Source organism: Ursus americanus, chromosome 12, assembly GCF_024610735.1.
Source record: "Ursus americanus isolate L20-20 chromosome 12, mUrsAme1.1.p, whole genome shotgun sequence".
In the NCBI taxonomy this organism is placed as follows: Eukaryota; Metazoa; Chordata; class Mammalia; order Carnivora; family Ursidae; genus Ursus; species Ursus americanus.
Window position 1 is genome coordinate 58,982,322 of NC_142138.1, and position 25,975 is coordinate 59,008,296.

Sequence of the window (25,975 nt, forward strand, 5' to 3'; positions counted from 1 at the left end):
TAGCTCACCTTCCAAATCAGCTGCTAAGACTGGTTGCTCATTTGTTCAAATACTTATTGAGGTCTACTATGCCTGAGGCACTGTACTACATAGAGGTGATAAAATGAACAAAAATAGAGATAGTCCCTGCCTTCACGGAACCCACAGTCTACAGGGGGATGACAAATATCAATCAGATAACTGACATAAAACTGCATATATATAGAACACACTTGCGATTCAAAATTTAAAAAAATAAGATGACTAGTATTTACCTATGAGAATGGCCAAAATCTGAAACACTGACAACACCAAATGCTGGTGAAGATTCAGAGCCACAGGAACTCTCATTCATTGCTGGTGGGAATGCAAAATGGTACAGCCACTTTAAAAGACAGTTTGGAAGTTTCTTACCAAACTTCATATACTTTTGCCATACAATCCAGTTATCACACTTTCTGTATTTACCCAAATGAGTTTAAAACTTATGTCTCCACAAAAAAACTTCACATGGATGTTTATAGCAGCTTTATTCATAATTGCCCAAACTTGGATGCAACCAAGATGTCCTTCAACGGATGAATGGAAAAATAAACTGGTACATTCAGGCAGTGGAAAATATTATTCAATGCTGAAATAGTAATGAGCTATCAAGATCTGAAAGATGTGGAGGAAACCTGAAATAGATGTAATTAAGTGAAAGAAGTCAATCGTAACATCATATGATCCCAACTATATGACATTCCACAAAACGGCAAAACTATGGAGATGGTATAAAGATCAGGAGTTGCCAGAGGTTAGAGTCAGGGGAGGGATGAATGGAGACCACAGGATCTTAGGGCAGTGACACTATTCTGTATGACACTACAAAGTGGATACATGTGGTCATACATTTAGCAGAACCCACAGAATGTACAACACCAAGAGTACACTTGAATGTAAATTATGTAGGTTCACTGATTGTAACAATGTGCCACTCTGGTGGGAAATGTGCATAATGGGAGAGACTGCAAGGGGGGGGTATTAACCATAAAAATAAAGCTGCCAGTTATCTCACCAGCAAAAAATGGATTTATTTGGGAATAGCAGAGAATTGCAGTCCAGATCAAGCAAGCTTTGGCAGAGCCATAAGCGAGTCTGTAGGATAGGACAGGAAAGCTCTTTTACAGAGGAAAGGGGAAGTTGGGAACTCTGTTACAAACAAAATGTCCATCACAGTGAACGGGGAGTTCAAAGTATAGCTGCTTCACATTAGCTGGACTGCTGCCAGAGAGGAAGAGAGCCTTTCTTCCTCCTGCTGGGGTAGTAAAGTACTATCCATGTGCAAGATCATCTCTCCCTGTTGGGTCACCAACTGATGAGTGGTAGGGCATCAATGCTCCCTCTGCTGGTCTCCCAACGCCACTCTAAATGAGATTTCTTTTTATTAATTTTCACCTCCCTCCCCCCTTTTTTTTTCATCCAAGGTACACATCCTTTATTTTTTTATAATTTTTTATTATATTATGTTAGTCACCATATAGTACATCCCTAGCTTTTTATGTAAAGTTCGATGATTCATTACTTGCGTATAACACCCAATGCACCATGCAATACGTGCCCTCCTTAATACCCATCACCGGCCTATCCCATTCCCCCACCCCTCTCCCTCTGAAGCCCTCAGTTTGTTTCCCAGAGTCCACAGTTTCTCATGGTTCATTCCCTCTTCACCTTTCCCCCTTTTGATCAAGATCTCTCTTTGAAAGCATCACTGATCAAGAGTCAGGTTTTCCATACTTAGTGGTTTTGCCCCTTGGTTCCAGGAAGGACCCTTCCTGGCTGTCACATCCTACATTGGACGGAAAGTGCATAGCACTTGGAAACCACAGAAGGCCACATTTGAGTAAAAAAGACAGTTAAGAGGGAAAAACTCTCAGATACTTCCACTTAAAGCCCATATCTTGCCAAGGTTATTTTAGAGGTCATCTTAGAGCACCGAGGTAGTATCACCTTATTGGGTACATCATTTTTTTTAAAGATTTTATTTATTTATTTGACAGAGAGAGAGACAGCCAGTGAGAGAGGGAACACAAGCAGGGGGAGTGGGAGAGGAAGGAGCAGGCTCCCAGCGGAGGAGCCTGATGTGGGGCTCGATCCCAGGACTCCAGGATCACGCCCTGAGCCAAAGGTAGACGCTCAATGACTGAGCCACCCAGGCACCCCATGGGTACATCATTTTTAAAAAAGTTTGACAGGCAACAAAATATAAAATGTAAAATAATTATGAAAAAGAGGAGACGTAACATAACAATTCCAAATTGTGTGATGGTTCTAAACCAGGACTCCGGGTCTGAAAAGTAGCCAACTGAAATATTCATTGGTACTGATTTCTGACTTATGGGAGAAAAGGTTCTTATGAAGGGAAACTCCCGTAGTATGCCTCCTGGGAGTCACAAGAGCAGAATAGTAAATATTGTGAGAGCACACTGAAAGAGTTAACCAAGGGCATTTGGGAAGATACAGTACAGGTGTAAACATAAAAAGCAGTAGCTGATGAACTTTTTGAAAACTTCAAAGACATTTTAAAAGAATGTTGTTATCTCTGCTTGATTTATTCCGCTTAGCATTATCTCCTCCAGTCCCGTCCATGTTGCAGCAAATGTTGAGAAATTGTTCTTTTTGATGGCTGAGTAAGATTCCATTGTATATATGGACCACATCTTCTTAATCCAGTTGTCTGTTGAAGGGCATCTCGGCTCCTTCCACGATTTAGCTATTGTGGACAATGCTGCTATGAACATTGGGGTGCATATGGCCCTTCTCTTCACTACGTCTGTATCTTCAGGGTAAATACCCAGTAGTGCAATTGCTGGATCATAGGGTAGCTCAATTTTTAAATTTTAAGGGCTTCAGAGGGGAGGGGGTGGGGGAATGGGATAGGCTGGTGATGGGTAGTAAGGAGGGCACGTATTGCATGGTGCACTAGGTGTTATACACAACTAATGAATCATCAAACTTTACATCAAAAACTAGGGGTGTACTGTATGGTGACTAACATAATATAATAAAAAATATTATTATTTAAAATATAAATAAATCAATCTATTTTGTCTGAAAAAAAAAGAATGTTGCTATCTCAAAAGAACTGCTTAGGACAAAATGTATTATCAACAACACAGTCAGGTTGAAAATTCAGAGACCACGAATTTGGAAAAGAATCCTAAGTCAGTGTACAGGTCAGATGAAAGAGAACTTTTGTGAATTCTGAACTTTCTAACCCTTCAGAAAAAGCAAGTGACAAATTAATTTTCCCAGGATCCTGAGGCTATTTCCAAAAGGCCATAATCAAAAGAATAGGTTTCCCCCTTTTGCAAGGGCTTGCAAGGAAATGCAGAGAGGCCACTGTGCTCCCATACAGAAGAGGGAAGAAGCACAGTGAGAAAAAGGTATACAAGCCTGGTCTGGACACCTTGGAAAAGCTCTCATCAGAGGCCTGCTTCAATTCCTGGAAACCTTCACTTTCAGATCAGCTGACGGTGGGCACTTCCAGTCGGCCTTTGGTGCTTTCTGTAGCTGCATCACAGGATGCAAGAATCTATTCCCTGGAGTGTGGTGGCACAAGGGTTGGATAGCCGTCCCTGATAAGGACCTGTCCAGTGAGGTTAAAAAGGGCCTGTCCAGTGAGGTTGAAGAGTCTTTCTGGAGATGTCTTTTCTAACAGACAAAATCTCTAGGTTGCAAGGTGCTTAAGGTCACTCGCTTCTAGAAGTACACTATGAAAAGATTCTTCCACCAAGCTGGCTTTTTTTTTTTTTTAAGTAGGCTCCATACCCAGCATGGAGCCCAGTGCAGGTCTTGAACTCACGACCCTGAGAGCAAGACCTGAGCTGAACTCAAGAGTTGGATGCTCAACTGACTGAGCCACTCAGGCCCCCACCAAACATGGCCATTTTTTAAAAATATTTTTTTATTATATTATGTTAGTCACCATACAGTATATCCCTGGTTTTTGATGTAAAGTTCCATGATTCATTAGTTGCGTATAACACTCAGTGCACCATGCAATACGTGCCCTCCCCACCACCCATCACCAGCCTATCCCATTCCCCATCCCCCTCCCCTCTGAAGCCCTCAGTTTATTTCCCAGAGTCCATAGTCTCTCATGCTTCATTCCCCCTTCTGATAACCCCCCTTTCTTTATCCCTTTCTTCTCCTACCAATCACCAAACATGGCCATTTTTAATACAAGCAATTAGAGCCTTCCACTGTTGAAATATACCTCTATCTCCTTGTATCAACTGTGGGTGGGTCAAAGGAGCCAGGGACCAAGTGCACTGGGCATTCTGTGACTATCCCAAGGGAGAAAAGTATGAGTTCCCAAGGGGATGGATCTGAGATTTGAAAGGTCTAATGGCAATGCCTTCAGCCAAGGTATTTGGAGGGTCTCTACAAATTTTGCCCGTTGAGACCTAGTGCCTAACTTAGTGCATGTGTGACTAAGTCTGAGGATTGAGGATGTATGCACAAGGGAAGTGCAAAACCGGCCAAACACCACAGCACTGTCAAAGCACCTGACTATTCAAACGGGTTCCCTCATCACTATGAGGTTTGAGAGAGGTCCCTCAGGTGAGGATAATCTTTTCTAACAGAAGCAGCATTGGCATGTCTACAAGAGAAGGCCTTTTTTTTTTTCCTTATCAAGCCAACAATTACTAGGTTTCCAATTACGGTTTTTCCCTCTCTCGGGCCAGCCGTTGGGTATCTCTCGTCAAATTTTCCAAAATTTATCATTTGGAAGAATATCCTTCTGGGCCATAACAGAGATTTGGCTACTCATTTCCTTGAGAGTAGTAATTTTGGAGGAAACATCAGTGAGAGAGATTACTTTGACCTCCAGGGAGCTGAGTCTGGCACGTCCAGGAACCTTAAGAGCCAAAGCAGCTGACAAAAGTATGCCATGTAATAAATTTTGAACACAGGAGCCATTTTAAATTGTATTCCCATTGAAGTTAAGGACACCTTGTTGTTTCCATAATATTCCAAAGTCATGAGCTACGCCACAGGCATACCGACTATTAACATACACGCAGTTTACCCTTGGCTAACATACAAAGTTGAGTAAGGGCATAGAACTCAGCGTGCCAGGCTGAAGGGAAGCAGCCAAATGTAAAGGTGCTGTTTCAACGACTTCAAAAGGAGCTAAAATAGCACACCCGGCCTCATGTTTACCATTTTTATCCTTAAATAAGAACTCTCCGTAAACCATGAAAAATCTGCATTGGTTAGAGGAGTTTCCTATAAATTATCACAGGGATTCAAAAGGTAATCTGCCAGCATTAAGCATCTACATCCAAATGTAGTCCTTATTCTGAGATCGGGTACCTTAAATAGCAAACCTGAGGTTGAACAAACTGCAATTTTTCTTTGGAAACTTTATGTCTCTTTAAGGCCAAAAGTTTTAGCAGATGGAAGCTATCTTCCTGTGCAGAGTTTTGAGAAGGAGAGCAGAGAAGCAAATCACGATGTATTAAAACAAAGCAGAGCCTGCAGAAAACTTTCCGTCATCCAAGTCAGCTCCTAAGGTTTGTGAAAAGGAAGGAGGGTTCTCAGCGAAACCCTGAGGCACTACTGCCCAGGTGTATTTCCATCCTTCCCAAGTGAAAGCAAAAAGCTATTGGCTATCGTTATCAACTGGAATACCAAAAATGCACTACACAGATCAATTCTAGTGAAAAATTTGCTTCTAGTGGGAGAGTATTAGTAGCAGAGTGGTTAGGAAAAACAGGGTGCCAAGGGATAACAACAGTATTTATTGCTTGGAGGTGCTGGAAAAACTTCCATCTTCGGCCACTGGGTTATTTCACAGGTAAAACAGGGATATTACGGGGACCAGTGCAGGGAGTCATGAGGGCCTGAGACTTGTAATCTTCTATTATGGGCTTGATGCCTTTTTTTTTTTAAAGATTTTATTTATTTATTTGACAGAGAGACAGCCAGCAAGAGAGGGAACACAGCAGGGGGAGTGGGAGAGGAAGAAGCAGGCTCCCAGCGGAGGAGCCTGATGTGGGACTCGATCCCGGGATGCCGGGATCACGCCCTGAGCCGAAGGCAGACGCTTAACGACTGCGCCACCCAGGCGCCCCTGGGCTTGATGCCTTGAAGAGTATCTTTATTTATAGGGTATTGATTAATTATGGGAAGAGGTTCTGAGGGATCTATTTGAATCTTGATGGCAGGTGCACTGTGCACATATCAGTTAAGGATTTTTGCCCATAAAGAAAACGGTATCTGATTCAACAGGAATAAATAATCAGTGTCCCTAGACTCAGCTATAGTGCCATCGGAGACAGAACAAATAAAAGATGTCACAGGATTATTGAATTCCCCTGGTTGGCTATTTTGATGACTACTGTCAAATTCTAGAATTATTTCCCCCTTCTGGGAGAAAGAAACTCTGGCATGATATGTCTCTAAGAAATCTCAGCCTAATACATGAAGGAGGTAGAGTGACTAAGGAGAAAAGGGGCTGTGTCTCTCAAAGAGCCTACACAAAAGGGAATAGGTTCGGAGACAGGAATTCGTTGAGGTGTATTAGGGATCCCCACAATTTGAACTGTTTTAATACTCCGAGGCAGGGGCTACTGTATAGCAGTGGGCTTAAACACTGAGAGTGTAGCTTCCATGTCAATACGGACAGAGACTAATTCCCAATCTGGAGAGTGATTTCTCCAAGCTGATTGAGAAGGAGGACTGGGAAGAGCCCTTGCAGACCCATCACTGAGAATTGTGAGACCACTGGAAGGGTTAACTAGAAGGCAGAAAGTGCCTTGAGCACTTAAATTCATAACAATCTTTTTTCCAAAGCCCTGGCTCTTCGCAATCACAGCAGAAACTAGGGGTGAAGGCGGGTTGGCTTTGTCTAAGTTGAAAACTGAGAATTTTAGCAGTCTTTCTTTTCGGTGACTCATCAAGGATATGCAAGAACCGGTTTGCCAAATAAACCAAATCCGGAGAGGGTAGTTTCCCATTCTACCCTGGTCCTTCTAACTAAGAGAAGGATCCTGGTTCAGCCTGCTAATAGACAGAGTTAGATGTTACCTGCATGGATTCGACATCTAAAGAAGGCCAGAATCCTCTTAAAAGACAATGTGGAGTTGACTATAAGAGTCATGGACAGATTCATCAGGCTTTTGTGTGCAAACCTGAACTTTGTTTCAATCAGAGGGCTTAGGAAAAAATACTGCCATTGCTCGGTGACTTCCAGCGACTATTCTAACATCTTGCCAAAAGTTAGGGGTTTGTTTCCCTAAATCCCCTTCGGGCTGTTCCCTTCTGGCCAGTTTCATCCAATGTTTGGCCTGGTTCTCACCAACAAGCATGTGGCCTAATTGATATAAATCTGAGAAAGAAGGTTGGTAAGTTAAACTTATGGGGGTCCACAGTCACTTTATGAAACTCTAACTATGGCTCACAATTTGGTCTTATTCCAGGGAACAGAAGACTTAACTTTAAAGAAGAAGGTTTTAATGGGCTCAGAAGAGGAGGAAGCAGAGAAAGATTCAGCGGAAAACACAAGTTTGGCAGAGATGGTGCCGGGGGTGGGGCCTGAGCACAAGGTGGCTGCCACCTGCCCACAGACAAAGAGGATGGGGGGGCGGGGAAGTCGTGGAGGGGTGGGGGGAGGATGAGGGGGAGGCCTCAGAAGTCATTTTGATGTCTGTCAATTGTTTGCCTCAGTTAATTTAGAAATAGGATTTCGCAAAGAGGCGAAGTTCAGGCTTAGAATTCTGAGAGCATCTGGAAGCCTCAAGGTACCATTTAAAATAGGCAACCCATTCAGTTTTTTGTTTGCTTGCTTGTTTTGGAGTCACAGCTTTCTAATTTAATTTTGAGTAAAACAAGTTTGGGGAGATTGCAATTTTCCATAATGGCCACTGAAGTTCTAAATTATTTTGGTTAAGTCAGTCCACTTAGCAATTGCACTACTGGGTATTTACCCCAAAGATACAGATGTAGTAAAGAGAAGGGCCATATGCACCCCAATGTTCATAGCAGCATTGTCCACAATAGCTAAACTGTGGAAGGAGCCGAGATGCCCTTCAACAGATGACTGGATTAAGAAGATGTGGTCCATATATACAATGGAATATTACTCAGCCATCAGAAAGAACGATTACCCAACATTTGCAGCAACATGGACGCGACTGGAGGAGATTATGCTAAGTGAAATAAGTCAAGCAGAGAAAGACAATTATCATATGGTTTCACTCATTTATGGAACATAAGAAATAGCAGGGAGATCGGTAGGAGAAGGAAGGAAAGAATGAAGGGGGGGTAAACAGAGGGGGAATGAACCACAAGAGACTATGGACTCTGGGAAACAAACTGAGGGCTTCAGAGGGGAGGGGGGTGGGGGACTGGGATAGGCCAGTGATGGGTATTAAGGAGGGCACGTATTGCATGGTGCACTGGTGTTATATGCAAAATAATGAATCATGGAACACTACATCAAAAACTAAGGATATACTGTATGGTGACTAACATAACATAATAAAAAAATATTATAAAAAATAAGTCAGTCCACTTAGTTATAAATATGCAGGAGGAGGGACCATAGTTTTTAAACATAAAACAAGCCAGTGTCCCAAGGGGGCGAATGCCCTCAAGGCATACACTGGGATGCCATCGGTCAGAGGTTTTTCTCTAGAGTAAAGAGACAAATTCCTAAACAGCACAGTTTCAACAGGAACAGCCTGGTCCTACAAGGAATCAGACCATGTAGCAGCACAGTTCCGTTAGGAACAGTCTGATTCCTAAAGGAAGTTGGCCCAAAGGCCAAATGAGTATTCTCAGAGAAAAAACGCAAAAACAAGAGCTTAAAACAGATCCCAAATAAGGTCTTATAGAGAGCAAGATGGAGTCACCCCTGTCAAAGTCTGCAAAGCCCCAAGACTGATTAAACCCCTTTAAAGGGGGAAGACTTTTGCAGCCAACTGTCAGACTCTCCAGATGCCGACTCTTCCACGTCTGACACTTTAAAAAGAAGGCGGAGAGGGCAAAGAGGCCAGACATCATTACTTTGAGAAGAAGACCCAGGGTACCCCATGGAGCTGGAAGTCAGAAAGCAACTCACAAACAGGACTCTAGGAGATGTAATCATAAATCCGAAGGATCCTAAAAACTTAAAACTCTACGTGTTCTGAGTGCCCACAGCAGAGGGTCCTGTCTCACTGATGAAAACCATCTTGCAGCAGGACCAGGACCAACAAAGGGGCAAAGAGCCAGCTAACAGAGTGATAAGGAAGGCCAAATCAATGAATAATTTCAGTTTAAAGGATGCGCCAACCTTGGGACGACAGGACCCCCAACCTGAGCACCCAGGAGACTGATAATCCTGGGGAGGGGGTGGCGATTATAGCACTATCAGGGACAGAAATGCATCAGGTATCTTCTTTAGTGGAAAGCCCCTCATTAAACCATGCAATCATGGAAGTAACAGTGAAATACATCACGAAGATTCTATCCCATTGGGACTGGATTGCCTTAGTGTGGAAAGGAGTGAACTCCTCTATCTACATTCCATCAAATTTGGAGATAAATTGGACTGATCTAGAACAGGCTTGGTTACATTGCTGAAATTGGCTCTTCTGGCAATGATATAACATTCAGGGAAGGTTCACAACACCATCTGAGGTGCCTGTCACTGATGAGATCAAAAGAGCTCTGCCGTTGGGAGCCCCAGGAAATTAAAAAATTTCACTTATGAACGCATCAGCAGGATGCCACAACATGCAAGATGTAATAGATATATTTAGATTGTCGGTTGAGCTACCAGGAACACATAAGATAACATTTATGGCCCAGAAAGCCCCAAATCCACCGGATGAGGATTGTAAGAGATGTGAGAATATACACAAACCCTCAATGACACCTTCAGGCATTGCTCATACAAATGAACATACATGCAATCATCCCCTGAGAGAGACAGACCACACCAGAAGTTTACATTTAACACTAGTGCGCAGGTGTCTGGGAACAAACAGACCATGTGATAGACATAGAACACAGAATTATCAAAATAATCAACGAAGAGGGAATAGAGAGTATAACCAAGGATATCCAGGAAGAAATCAAGGAAAATATCAACAAGGAAGCACAGGAAACAGAAATCAATATAGAAACAGGAAACAAAGAAATGAGAAAGTTAACAGAAATGCATATAGAAATCGGGACAGAAGAGGAGAGAAAAGAAACGTCTCATTTAAACCACCAAGAGAGGGCGCCTGGGTGGCTCAGTCGGTTAAGCATCTGCCTTTGGCTCAGGTCATGATGCCTGGGTCCTGGGATTGAGTCCTGCACTGGGGAGTCTGCTTCTCCCTCTACCTCTCCCTCCCTGCTCATGATCTCACTCTTTCTCTCAAATAAATAAATCTTAAAAAAAATAAATAAACCACCAAGAGAGAAGCAGAATTACTGACAAAAGGAAAAGGGGGACTTTACCAAAACTTTTTTTTTTTTTTTTTACAAAAAAACTAGAGAACTCTGAGATGGAACAGCAGGAACAGGCCATTCCTACAATGAGCATTAAGAATAGGGAAAGAAATAACAAATACATTTTTAGTAGATACAGGACCCCAAATATCATCATTAAAGAGAGAAAGACCCAATAAAAGAAAAACTATAAACACTGGAGGATTGGGAGGAAAAGTAAGGAATACCCATAGAAACAGAAGTGCTAATGTATGATGGAGAAGCCATAAAACACACCTTTGTGAATGCCCTGCCCCTGGAAAACATTATAGGAATGAATCTGATTCCCAAGTTATATGAAGAAGAGATGCCATTAAAAAGAAATGAAAAATAAGAAGGCGCGCTTAGCACAAATGAAAATAGATCCATAGAACTTTCAAGACCCCAAGAGGGGATCATTTACTAAACAATACCCATTTAAAGGGAATATAAGGAAATCACAGAAAAGATAATGGAATTATTAAAACAGGGCATACTCATTCCAGGGATGTCATCTAGTTTTAATAGTCCCATAACACTAGTATTAAAACCTAATGGACGTAGGCTACTCAAAGCAATCTACACATTCAATGCTATCCCTATCTAAATACCACCAGCATTTTTCACAGAGCTGGAACAAACAATCCTAAAATCTGTATGGAACCAGAACAGGCTCCGAATAGCCAAAGTAATGTTGAAAATGAAAACCAGGGGCGCCTGGGTAGCGCAGTCGTTAAAGCGTCTGCCTTCGGCTCAGGGCGTGATCCCGGCGTTCCGGGATCGAGTCCCACATCGGGCTCCTCGGCTAGGAGCCTGCTTCTTCCTCTCTCACTTGCCTGCTGTGTTCCCTCTCTCGCTGGCTGTCTCTCTGTCACATAAATAAATAAAATCTTTAAAAAAAAAAAAAAAAGAAAAGAAAAGAAAATGAAAACCAAAGCTGAAGGCATCACAATTCCAGACTTCAAGTTATATTACAAAGCTGTAATCAGGGGCGCCTGGGTGGCACAGCGGTTAAAGCATCTGCCTTCGGCTCAGGACGTGATCCCGGTGTTCTGGGATCGAGCCCCACATCAGGCTCCTCCGCTATGAGCCTGCTTCTTCCTCTCCCACTCCCCCTGCTTGTGTTCCCTCTCTCGCTGGCTGTCTCTATCTCTGTCAAATAAATAAATAAAATCTTTAAAAAAAAAAAACAAAGCTGTAATCATCAAGACAGTACGGTACGGGCACAAACACAGATATATGGATCAATGGAACAGAATAGAGAGCCCAGAAATGGACCCTCAACTCTATGGTCAACTAATCTTCAACAAAGCAGGAAAGAATATTCAATGGGAAAAAGACAGTCTCTTCAACAAATGGTGTTGGGAAAACTGGACAGCCACATGCAGAAGACTGAAACTGGACCATTTCCTTACACCATACACACAAAAAATTCAAAATGGATAAAAGACCTAAATGTGAGACAAGAATCCATCAAAATCCTAGAGAAGAACACAGGCAGCAACCTCTTTGACCTTGGCCACAGCAACTCCTTGCTAGACACGTCTCCAGAGGCAAGGGAAACAAAAGCAAAAATGAACCACTGGGACTTCATCAGGGTAAGAAGCTTTTGCACAGCAAAGGAAACAATCGGCAGAACTAAAAGGCAACCAACTGAGTGGGAGAAGATATTCACAAAGGACATATCAGATAAAGGGCTAGTATCCAAAATCTGTAAAGAACTTATCAAACCCAACACCCAAAAAAACAAGAAATCCAGTCAAGAAATGTGTAGAAGACATGAATGTGCAGAAGACATTTTTCCAAACAATGCATACAAATGGCCAACAGACACATGAAAAAATGCTCCACATCGTTCGGTATCAGGGAAATACAAACCAAAACCACAATGAGATACCACCTCACACCGGTTGGAATGGTTAAAGTGAACAACTCAGGAAACAGATGTTGGCGAGGATGCAGAGAAAGGGGAACCCTCTTAACTGTTGGTGGGAATGCGAGCTGGTATAGCCACTCTGGAAAACAGTATGGAGGTTCCTCAAAAAGTTGAAAATAGAGCTACCCTATGACCCAGCAATTGTACCACTAGGTATTTATCCAAAGGATAAAAAAACAGTGATTCAAAGGGGCACATGCACCCCAATGTTAATAGCAGCAATGTCCACAACAGCCAAAATATGGAAAAAGCCCAGCGACAGATGAGTGGATAAAGAAGATGTGGTATATATCTAAAATGGAATATTACTCAGCCATCAAAAAGAATGAAACCTTGCCATTTGCAAGGACATGGATGGAGCTAGAGAGTGTTATGCTAAGCAAAATAAGTCAGTCAGAGAATGACAAATACCATATGATTTCACTCTATGTGGAATCTAAGAAACAAAACAAATAAGCAAAGGGGAAAAAAAGAGAGAGGCAAACAAAGAAATAGACTCTTAACAATAGAGAACAACCTGGTAGTTACCAGAGGGGCGGTGGGGGGGAAGGGTGAAATAGGTGATGGGGATAACAGGTGCATAACGGGTGCACCTGTTATGATGAGCACCGGGTGTTGTATGGAGGTGTTGAATCACAATATTGTACCCCTGAAACTAACATAAGTTACCTAGAGTACCACCATTAAAACTAGAAAGAGAAGAGACCAATATCACATAAATAAGGAAACAGCAAGTACGACTAACTCCGTCCACAATTATGGTAATACATACGCAGAGAGATCACACAGGAGCATATGCCTTAGACAAGTGGTTCGCAGAAAGAAATCTCAAGGTTCCCTTAAAAGAGCATTACAGAGATGTAAACAGCTGATAGACAACTGCAGGCAAACTACACCAACAGCCACATACAAATCTACCACATTTTGTTTTCTAACACAAATAGATTTCAGAGGACTGTCAAATCAACAGAAGTATGCCACCATCACGATAGACAAATATTGAGATTGGGGACAGCTCTGGCTGCATCTAGCCCCTCAGCCCATGCAACAGCAAGCAAGAGCTTCTTGCTTGGGGCACCAACAGTAGTAGAAAGCGCCCAGGGAACTCACCTCACGGCTGCTTCAGCTCAGATCCGTGAGACTTACAATAGACTTGCCATCTAGCTTGTAACCTCCAGCTGCGGGACCCATAGCTAGATTTAATGGATTATGAAAAAGACAATTACAATTGACAGGCAGTTTCCAACAGGTGCTGGGCGTGGCTTGCTTGATGCCAAATCAAAGAGACAGATTACAAAAAGATAGTCCTCATATGTTAAACGCTTCTGCCCCAGATATAGGAAAAAGGCACCAGGAGACATACCCGAACTTCCATGTAAGGTAACAACAAAACCGAGGGACAGTTCAGTTTGACATGACAGAATATTGTTGCTCATGAACATGGGAAGACTTCTTAGACCACAGGGGCTGGAGGACAGCTAAAACTTTAAAAAATCCAGGATCTTTTCCCCATGGGCATACTTCAAGAATAACTGGAAGAGAATTACATACCAGCTAGGATCATACTACGCCTACTGTGTTTTACTTTGGCTAATAGCCAGCACGCTCAGATGCACATTATATTACACGAGCACAGCAAAAACATGTAAAATACAATATTCTTCACACTAAAGGTTAGCAAATTGTTATATACCGTATCCAATCCTTATGCCCCTGCTCACTGGTGCAGTGGCCACCTGTCTGCTTGTCGTTATAAGACAAGTGAAACACAGGCATATTCAATCACACCATCAATAGGATACGAACACACAGTGTCCATCTAGTTTCCTGCCAACAACGCTACTGGGAAAAATACTCCTTATAATTACCAATATTCTCCTGATTTTTGTCCTACGAAATTAACCAGATAGTTCATTTATTGCTATTGCAGAAATTGCCACAGTGGTAACAGGACCCAATCACTGTGCAGAAACTTAGCTAACTACACTATGTGCCTAATTATCACAGTATTAAAATAAGATTTTTCACATTAGAGGCCTAAGAGTGAAGCACCAAATACCGGACTCTACTATACCACACTTCTCAGAATCTCCTGACAATGATCTAGACTTGGCACAAATCACACGGGGAGATGACTGGGAAATTACCTCGTTGCTGGAAGCAGCCCGGGAAAGATCTCTTAGACTTCTTGAAGGCGTGTCAGATGATGATGGCTGGTTACTGCAGGTACATGGGACTGTTTTGAGCACCGAGATGCACTGACTCCTATGAGGCAATCCTTATTTTAATGACTTTTCTTAACGGAACTAGCAGCTGCACTAGGAACTTTACAAGCACTAGTGGAGGTCACATACACAGATGACTTCATTGATATTTGTTGGCTTTTACCATACTATTATTGTCAACATATACAATGACTGATCAGAGAAATAATGGAGGACATCGTTCTGTCTGCAAACATACCCATCTTACCAAGTGACTGTCAAGATTTGGTGGCCAGTCCTCTGCATTGTAATCATAGGTATGGTTAATATCCCAACGAGTATGAGAGATACCACTAACACTTTAGCCCCTGAATACCAGGTAAACTTCCCTACACCACAAAACCAGCCCATACTTAAATTCAATTTTTCAAATTATGCCCCAACCATACCAGGATTGCCTGAACACATACCAGGCTGTATCTTATCCAATAATATTACCCCTTTCTCAAAACTGATCACTTATGTGGCACCCAGTGGCTCAGTCAATTAAGTATCTGCCTTTGGTTCAGGTCATGATCTCAGGGACCTAGGATCAAGCCCCACATCAGGCTCCCTGCTCAGCAGGGAGTCTGTTTGTCCCTCTCCTTCTGCCCCTCCTTCTGCTTGTTCTCTCCCTCTCTCAAATAAGTAAATTCTTAAAAAAAATTGATCACTCACATGCTTAATTCTACTGAAGCTCAAAAGGCAGCTTTAAGACACTTTTTTGGGGGCGCCTGGGTGGTGCAGTCATTAAGCGTCTGCCTTCGGCTCAGGGCGTGATCCCGGCGTTCTGGGATCGAGCCCCACGTCAGGCTCTTCCGCTAGGAGCCTCCTTCTTCCTCTCCCACTTCCCCTGCTTGTGTTCCCTCTCTGGCTGCTGTCTCTCTCTGTTAAATAAATAAAAAAAAAATCTTTAAAAAAGACACTTTTTTGAAAGATTTATTCATGAGAGAGAGAGGAAGAGAGAGAGAGAGAGAGAAAGTCAGAGACAGAGGGAGAAGCAGGCTCCCCTGTGGAGCAGGGAGCCTGATGTGGGACTCAATCCCAGGATCCTGGGATCATGACCTGAGCTGAAGGCAGACGCTTAACTGACTGAGCCACCCAGGCCCAAGATGCTTGTGCACTTATACCAATGACATTAAGGTTTATCAACAAAATTTTCACTCCAGCTTACAAACTGCACACCTTTACCAAGCCACATAAAAAACAAATCACACGCTAGATAATTGCAGACAAAATTATGCTCATTCAATGTAGCCTTTAATGTCTCAAACCAATATACTACTCACATTATAAACAAGAAAATTTTAAGCAAAAACATGGAATTAACCACATCCATTAAATTAAGAAAACATTAGTACCATTTTTGGAGGGGTGTTGAGTTTTATAAGTTCCTTATATATTTTAGATACTAATCCTTCCTCAGAGAAGTCATTTGCGAATATCTTCTCCCATTTTCTTTTCGTTTGTACTACAATATCACCTCACACCTGTCAGAACGGCTACAATCAACAACACAAGAAACAACAGATGTTGGCGAGGATGTGAGGAAAGGGGAACCCTCCTGCACTGTTGGTGGGGATGCAAGCTGGTGCAGGATGGAGGTTCCTCAAAAAGTTAAAAGTAGAGCTACCCTATGATCCAGCAATTTCTCTACTAGGTATTTACCCAAAGAATACAAAAATACTAATTGAACACCCCCATGTTTATAAGCAGCATTATCTACAATAGTCAAATTATGGAAACAGCCCGTGTCCATCAACTGATGAATGGATAAAGAAGATGTGGTGTGTGTATATAATATTATATAACATATATATATACATACACACATATATATAGTAATTTATATATTACATGCACACCATATATATTATGTATAATTTATACATTATATTTCTGTATTATATATCATATATACACACCACTATATATACATTATTTACATATAATGTATATATATATATACATATATATAAAATGTATACATACACACAATACACACACACACACATATAATGAAATACTACTGAGTCATAAAAAAGAATGAAATCTTGCCTTCTGCAAGCACATGGATGGAGCTAGAGAGTATTATGCTAAGCAAAATAAGCCAGTCAGAGAAAGACAAATACCATATGATTTCACTCATATGTGGAATTTTTTTTTTAAAGATTTTATTTATTTATTTGACAGAGAGAGAGACAGCCAGCAAGGGAGGGAACACAAGAAGGGGGAGTGGGAGAGGAAGAAGCAGGTTTCCCAGTGGAGCAGAGAGCTCAATGCAGGGCTCGATCCCAGGACCCTGGGATCACGCCCTGAGCCAAAGGCAGACGCTTAACGACTGAGCCACCCAGGCGCCCCTCATATGTGGAATTTAAGAAACAAAACACTTTTCCAATGAAGACATACAAATGGCTAACAGACACATGAAAAAATATTCAAAATCATTAGTCGTCAGGGAAATTCAAATCAAAACCACACTGAGATACCACCTTACGCCAGTTAGAATGGCAAAAATTGACAAGGCAAGAAACAACAATTGTTGGAGAGGAGGGGGAGAAAGGGGATCCCTCCTACATTGTTGGTGGGAATGCAAGTTGGTACAGCCACTCTGGAAAACAGTGTGGAGGTCCCTTAAAAAGTTAAAAATTGAGCTACCCTATGACCCAGCCATTGCACTACTGGGTATTTACCCCAAAGATACAGACGTAGTGAAGAGAAGGGCCAGATGCACCCCAATGTTCATAGCAGCATTGTCCACAATAGCTAAATCATGGAAGGAGCCGAGATGCCCTTCAACAGATGACTGGATTAAGAAGACGTGGTCCATATATACAGTGGAATATTACTCAGCTATCAAAAAGAACGATTTCTCAACATTTGCTGCAACATGGACGGCACTGGAGGAGATAATGCTAAGTGAAATAAGTCAAGCAGAGAAAGACAATTATCACATGGTTTCTCTCATCTATGGAACATAAGAAGTAAGAAGATAGGTAGGAGAAGAAAGGGATAAAGAAAGAGGGGGTAATCAGAAGGGGGAATGAAGCATGAGAGACTATGGACTCTGAGAAACAAACTGAGGGCTTCAGAGGGGAGGGGGGCAGGGGAATGGGATAGGCTGGTGATGGGTAGTAAGGAGGGCACGTATTGCATGGTGCACTGGGTGTTATACGCAACTAATGAATCATGGAACTTTACATCAAAAACCAGGGATGTACTGTATGGTGACTAACATAATAAAAAATACTATTATAAAAAAATAAAATAAAATAAAATAGATAAAATAAAATAAAATAAAATAGTAGAAATAAATAAATAAATTAGTGTTTGCCTGGCCAAAAAAAAAAGAAAGAAAGAAAACAAATTAGCAAAGAAAAAAAGGTAGGGCACACCAAGAAATAGACTCTTAAACTGATGGCTACTAGAGGAGAGGTGGGTGGGGGGCTGGGTTAAATAGGTGATAGGGATTAAGGGGTGCACTTGTGATGAGCACTGGGTATTGCATATAAGTGTTGAATCACTAAACTGTACACCTGAAACTAATATTATACTATGTTAACTAACTGGAATTTAAATAAAGCTTAAAAAAAGAAAATTCTTACTGGAAACAAAAAGGGATGGACATACCCTCTTCTAAAAAATAATTTTGAAAATATCCTTGAAAGAAAATAAAATGTTCAGAAATCAGAAAAAAATTAAAAAATAAAAACATTAGTCCCATCCTACATTATCTCACCACACAAGCATAGGTACCCAACATAGAGCCGTACACACTGCAGGATGTGCAGACGTCACATGCACTAGCCTTATAATACAGTCGCACAAATCTTTTGTCAACACATGGTATGAATTTGGGGACCAACCAGGTATGGGACAACAAGATATATATGATGAATATAAATATCCTGAAAATACTACTAGTATTAATGAACAAGACAAATGTGAATATCCTGAAAGTACTATTACTACTCAACCCTCATTATACCACTTTCCATACTTTAACCCACCCCTAGACAAGGTTCCAAGGCCAACCAGATACCCAAAGGATCACATCATATCCACAAATGAAAACATTACATATTATGACTATTATTTAACAGATTTTCCAGACTTCCCATTTTTTGGCAGTTTTTGTGTGAGACCTAAAGATACACAATGCAACGACACCACACATGGCACTGGTACCCCAAGGCTTCATCAACCTACTTAACATCTGAAGAATTTTAGAAAAGAGGAAATGGAACATTTGCACCTACAGAATTAGATTGGAAATTAAAAATAGGACCAACCTTGCTTACCCAGCTGGATGACAACTTCAAACATCAAGCCAGACCTGATTTACATGTACCAAAAAACGCACATTATTAAATGAAACCATTATGCCATAATTGGACATTGGCATGCCCAAGGGGCTTTAAAGGTAATTTTACCACACACTGACACAGGGACAATGCTACAAGACCAATGATTTTATTTATTTATTTTATTTTTTTAAAGATTTAATTTATTTATTTGTCACTGGGACAGAGCACAAGCAGGGGGAGCAGCAAGCAAAGCAGGCAGAGGGAGAAGCAGGCTCCCCGCTGAGCAAGGAGCCCAATGTGGGTCTTGATCCCAGGACCCTGGGATCATGACCTGAGCCGAAGGTAGATGCTTAACTGACTGAGCCACCCAGGTGTCCCAAGACCAATGCTTTAAAACCAATTCGTGAGTGCTTTCAATCGAACCTTACAGCACACATGATGGGACACTCTTATGCAGAATACTCAGAAAACCAGCACCTAAACTAACCAACGATTTGGAACAATTCACACTTTAAAACTGGTTTACAGGGCACGGGCATTACCCGGTAGGATAAATTGCACTAGAGCAGGAAAGATAACCTCAAAGTCAGTCTTTGAAACTTTCTGCATACCAAATCATAATGGAACGGAATCAAAACTCTTGAACAATACCATGATTGGGCAACTCCCTTTTAATGGGGTAGCTGAATTTAAGTTACACTTCAATAACACAGAATATAGTAAATAAGGAACGATGACACAAACAAAGGTTACACAAGGACGCCACGCAACACCTCCATCCTTGAAGACATCCTCATGGAATATATCATTATCGTGTCACACCCTCATAGAACTGACATCTCTTCCAGTGATAGCACTTTCAGATATAATCCAGGCTTATCAAAAATTGAATGCAATGTTATATAGTAGAATATTTCTAGAGATAATATTTATGGCTTTAGGGATTACCTGTTATGGAGTCCCCTACTGCAAGCTAACGTCACAACTTACAAACTACCAGCTGATATAACTAATTGTGGGAAATCTGGTCACCCTGTAGTTAAGGCCAAACGTTTCCCAATACTGTCTATGACACCTATACAATCATACTTAAATAAGTTTCAGCACATGAGAGGTAAATGGGGTAATACAGTCTTTACCTGCGATCATACTCTAGACAATTTTAATAGCTTTGGACCTATGACTCCAGCCACTTTGGGTCCTTTCACACCTACCTAGTATAAGACACAACTCAATTGCCAACACTCTAATGCTACCTTAATATCAATTTATATAACATAACAAAGGAAGTGATCATACTGGTATGTCCATTAGAACAGTTAGATTCAATATATTTTTACTATCCTTTGGTTAATAAAACCTCAGTTATACAAGGAAGATCATGGGCATGGTGGGAAACATTAGGAATTGATTTTAATGCAGACCTAGTGACACAGATTGATTCAGGTATGCAAAAATATGTCTTTTCATTGATCCAACATCAGATGCACAATGGATAGAACACACATGGTCGGCACAGCACCCTAACTATGAGAATATAACCAGAACTGATTCATCAATACCAAATTACACAGCTAAAGGAATTACCCTTGACCGATGGGATGTATCACCCAATAGTTCAGGCCCATGTATTATTGAGAGGGGTTGTTGGAATACTACACACTGTATGAGAACTTTCCATTGGAAACCATAATGCACACATGGCATTACCAACCCAACACCAAAAATTCTCAAACCAAATATGTTTGGACCTATATTACTTAACCCTATGAGAACTGCATACAAGCCTATGCCACAGAGAGTTCAAATAACCTTCCAAAAGGAACAATTCAACTTGTTCCATATATAGTCTTAATGTAAGATTTATGCAGCACAACTGGGAGTAGCCATCCAGGAATTGACTGATTTACCACCCACTGACACGATTAGATTTAGAATATCCCTACAATCCTGGGAGGAATAGGCATCTCTCTAAATTATTTCTGGAATTCAAGAAACAGAAATCCAAGCCATTAAACAGGAGCTATTTACATTTTTAAAAAACCATGGGAACCCCTACTTAATGCAGTAGGAAATTCAGGTCCCAAAATCTCTCCAGTGTTCAGAGAACTACATTCTTTTTTTTTTTTTTTTTTTTTTAGACTTTATTTATTTATTTGACAGAGAGACAGCCAGCAAGAGAGGGAACACCAGCAGGGGGAGTGGGAGAGGAAGAAGCAGGCTCCCAGTGGAGCAAGGAGCCCGATGCCGGGCTCGATCCCAGAACCGTGGGATCACACCCTGGGCCGAAGGCAGACGCGCAACTACTGAGCCACCAGGCGCCCCTACATCCTATTTTCTCAACTATGCATGGTTACCGTGCCTACCAACCAGACTTTAGCTGTGACACTGACCATAAGGTCCAGGCCTTCCAGCAGAATGTACTCAATCTTAGAAACTTCTACATAAGGGAACAATCTAAAAATTGTTGCTACAGAATCAATAACCTACTGGAGAGAGCATAGAATGATATCAGAAACATTATAACAGGCAAAATGTATTCTTTGGACCGGACAGAGTCTCCCTTTCAGTGAGACACCTTCAGACCATCATGGTATTGACAATAGACGCCAATGTAAACTTTCATTGTTAAGACTTGGGAGGGGGTCAAAGTCTATTAGCATATGACACATACACAATTGACAAGTACGTCAACACAGCTCTTTTGGCAACCCACACACTCTTACGGATTGATGGATATTTGCTACCCAAAGAGATGATATTTCAATGGTCTAATGACATTTATCATGCCTGCCACGAATTAGAAATTAATGCTAATCTTTATCCTTTAACAAGAACATCCATGGAGAATTTATTCTTAGACATGGGACAGTTTAACTGGATAATTTATGCTGAGAACTTCTCGGAGGTCATGTGCTTTAATCACACGAGGATGAGGGATGTCCATCACCATGGACAGTGAGTGCATTAATATATTTATTATATGCTATTAATGTGATATTTAGTGATGTTACCAATATGGGTACTTTTACCTCAGAATATTCATATAAAGATATTCCAACATCCTATCATATTTAAATAACAGAACTACCTTGGGTAAAAACTGAGAGAATTGAAAAACGTTTAGATGAAAGCTTAGAAGGGCTCAAAGCAACCCAAGAAACCTTGACCCACAAGCTAACCCACTTTGAACAGGCTGTGCAGGCTACTCGCATGGCCTTGGCACTCATCAACACCAGCGTAGCTGCAGTAGACAGACACACAAAATTTGCTTAAGAATGTTCCTTTCTAGAATTGCTAACAAAACCTTTCAAACATGTGATTTGTTCTGGCTTATGGCCTGACTACAACCTTTTAAAATACTTAAAGATGGGATGGAACTATTTCTCTACTCACATTAGGGAATCCATTAAGGAAATTCTTCTCCTGTTTTTAGCTATTACGTATGTTCCATATCTTATTAAACATGCTATTTGAATGGTATGCATCCTCAGGCTTAAGAAGGGAAAATTACAGAAATAACTATGATTAACCCTTGCATTCTTTTCTGTATGCACAAGAGCCCATGTTGAAGCCTCCATATGTATTTTTGGGCTTCTATCTACTTGTACTTAATAGTATGATTTTCATTTGATTTGATTGCTCTGTTGATGACTTAATTAAATTCAGATTTAGGTTGGCTTTTTTATACTTGACTTCTTATTAAATGTGACTTTGGGTTTGAGTTTTGATTCTGATTTGACTTTGTAACCTGATTTGATTGATATTTGATTTAATAATTAATTTTGCTTTACTCTAAAGTGATTTACCTTTATCGAATTCAATCGAACTTGTTTTATTTGGTGTGATTTTCATTTGATGATGTCAGTTGACATTTCATACGATTTGAGATTGATTTGATTTTGTGTGATTGGAACCATGATTGGATGACTTCAATTTTCCTTAATAAAACCACGTGCTGCCCTGGTTAAAGATATACTTGATCCCTGAATGACCCTGACAGAGTAGTCATGAGGAATCACCGGGTGCAATGTAGAGAGCAAGATGGAGTCACCCCTGTCAAACAGTGACTGACATAAGCAGCCAGGGGTGTTGCAGCTAAGACCAGGTATCACCGAAACCAGCACAGGCCTACGGCATCCAGACCTGATCACCAGCAAAGGCAAGAGAACCTGGAAGAACTGGGAGTTGAGAATCACTAGAACCGGAAGAGACCTGCAAAGCCCCAAGAGTGAATAGACCCCTTTAAAAAAGGAGGACTTCTGCAGCCAACTGTCAGACTCTCCAAATGCTGACTCGTCCATGTCTGCCCACATCAGAAAGGCACCTGCGGCCAAAGACTCTGCCCGATTGGTCTCTGACGATAGCCGAGCCTCCACTGCCTGAACATAAGCTGTAAGTGCCAAGGGTTGACCCAGACTCAACAGATGGCTCAACTGCCCGCTCCGGGACTGACTCCACCTGCGGTTCGTTAACTCTTCCCCCTTATTGGAGCTTGTTTGTCGTGTGACTCCGTATTGGGCTTTGCTTTGTGTGGCATGTATCAAGTCGTTAGGTGCCTAGTGTGATGTCACTGAGTTTGGACTCCTGAACCTGCCTTACAGCTCTGTTAACCTTGTGTTACGACTGAATAAAGCTGACATTGTGGGAAGACCCAACTCCTGTGTGTGCGCCTTCACGGCATCCTGGTGACAGGCCTGCGGAGCTCAAACACAAAAGAGAACGAAGTTGAAATCTAGGAGAAGACTTACCCTCTAAGTCACGGGGGCGGGGCAAGAAAGCAGGGAGCTCAGCTGGATCCGCGGGTACAGGAACCTGTTCGCGAACCAGCCTCAGAGCTGGGGGTCTCCTCTGGATCCCTCTTCAGATCACCAAGTAGTGTTAACCTTAACTAGAAAACTGTCAGTTATCTTGCCAACAAAAACGAGTTTGAGACTAGCGGAGAATTGCAATCTCCCACAACCAGGAGGCAGCAAAACCACAGAAGGTCAGGAGAACGAAGGAGAGGAAGGCTCTTTTATAGAGGAAAGTGGGAAGTCGGGAAGGCTGTTCTAAACGGAACATTCATTGGGATAAACTGGGAGTTGGAAGTGTAGTGACTTTTCATTGGCTGAGTTGTGACGGTCTCTCATTGGGCGGGCTGTTGCCAGGCGAGGGGAGAGCCTTTTTTTTTCTTTCCGCGGGGATAGTAAAAAAGCATCCAAACAAGTATCCAACTTTTCTGTTGGGGCCGCAATTGACCAAGAGAGGTAGTGTGTGAGAGCTCCCCCTGCTGGCCTCCTGACTCCATTCTAAACAAGGTTTCCTTCTAATTCTCACAGCGGCCGGGGATACATAAGAGCTTTCCGTACTTTACGCTCAATTTTGCCAAGAACCTTAAAAGACTTCAAAAATAAACTTATTTTAAAATAATAATAGCTCTAATTATAAGATATCAATTATCCATCGAGAATTTGGAGCTTCGGTTTCCTTCTCTGGAGTAGATTTAGTCGAGGCAGAGCATTTTCTAATCCCTTGCAGTCGAGAACTTCCCGGTGGGAGGTCAAGGTTTGGGGAGATGCGGCTTGGCAAAGCACCCGCAAAAATCCCCGCAGCGCTCCATCTCCGGTGCTGCCCTAGCAGCAGGCTCAGCCGGGAGCTGGGGCTCTGTTTCGAGGGCCACCTCCTCTTGCCAGGCCCCCTGCCAGGCTCTTGCCCACGCTCACTCCCCTTCCTCCTGGCATGTGCTCTCAGTACTTAGAACATAGGGTGTGGTGGGCATGTCTTAGCTCTTGGCTCCATATAACTCTAAAGAGCTGAGCTGACTTCAGAGTAGAAAAACTGAGGTCAGCAACACGCCCTCAGGCGCTGCCTGCCTCTGGCTCCTCAGATTATGTTCCCCCAATGCAAATAGGTCTTGCCTATACCTTTCTCTTGAAGCGTTTTGGGTTGTTTTTTTTTTTTTTCTGACTTAAGCAGAGATTATGTTCACCATTCATGGAGGTTACTGAAAACCCTGGCTGGGAAACAGCACGTAGGAGCCTGTCCTGGGCGTCTGAAAACATTCTCAGGCTTTGCTTTATGAAGGAAGAATTGCCCTCTTCTTGCCCCTCTTCTTGCCCCTCTTTAATAAACCTGGAAAGAATTGAGAGATCACCTTACCGTCTTCCTGATGAAAGGAAACATTGTAAGTTTTCAATTATCCAAAATTGCAACACGTATTAGAAGGTCAGATTAGCTCTGCGGGGAAGCTGGAGAGCTGGAGAGGAGAGCAGGCTTTGGTGTCACAGGCAAATTTGTCGTTTTGGCTCTGCCACTTTCTAGCAGTATGCTTTGGGCAAGTGACCTGAACTCACCGATCCTAGCCTTTCTCTGATACAGGAGGAAATGCCACGCTTATTCCATGCTGCTGCTACATAAGAAGAGGAAGGCTAGATAAGAACTAGAAGGTTCCGCCTTTGGCACCAGATGCTACCCAAATAACTATATTTTAGGAATTCATTTTTGTGATTATGAAGTAATAAATGTTCCGAATGTTCAAGGCCCAGAGAGAATGTGTGGATTGCCTGGTCTATTTTCTTTCACAGACAGGGAAGTGAGCCCTTAGGAGATTAAGTGGACTTTCCCTGAGTAATTATAGAACAAAGACTAGAATCCAGCACTTCTGTTTCTGAGTCCAGGCCTCTCTCCCCCTATACCGCACCACCTAAAACATCTCTGGCTGTTCTCCTTGCCCAGGGACCAGAAGCAGCTCCGCCGGTATATGCCCGAATTGCCTGTAGGACCACCATTTTGCTATTCTTGGCTAGGAGAGCGTGTATCCCGGTGCACAGAGTGGTGATACCCCACACCAGCCCCAAGCCCCACATGGTACCTGCTATGAGTTCACAGCCTCAAATCTGGTAAGGAAGCCTCAGGGTGTTTGTGGCCAGTACAATTGCTGAGAAAAACCTTTCCCCATTATCCTTTCTGCAGGAAGCCACAACTCCCAGCCCCCCAAAGGGGGAAGAGGAGCTGTAGGGTGTGGAACTGGCTTCCTATGT

At 42.1% G+C, this 25,975-nt stretch overlaps 1 long non-coding RNA gene across 1 annotated transcript; it reads right to left on the reverse strand.

Moving 5' to 3' along the window:
* Positions 1-11,667: 11,667 nt before the first annotated feature.
* LOC148109202 (uncharacterized) lies at positions 11,668-23,949 on the reverse strand. The gene is made up of 3 exons (XR_015726389.1): positions 23,705-23,949; positions 14,551-15,533; positions 11,668-13,596 (listed from the first exon to the last, which is right to left on the reverse strand). It is a non-coding gene; the product is annotated as an uncharacterized LOC148109202 (long non-coding RNA).
* Between the last annotated feature and the right edge of the window lie 2,026 nt (positions 23,950-25,975).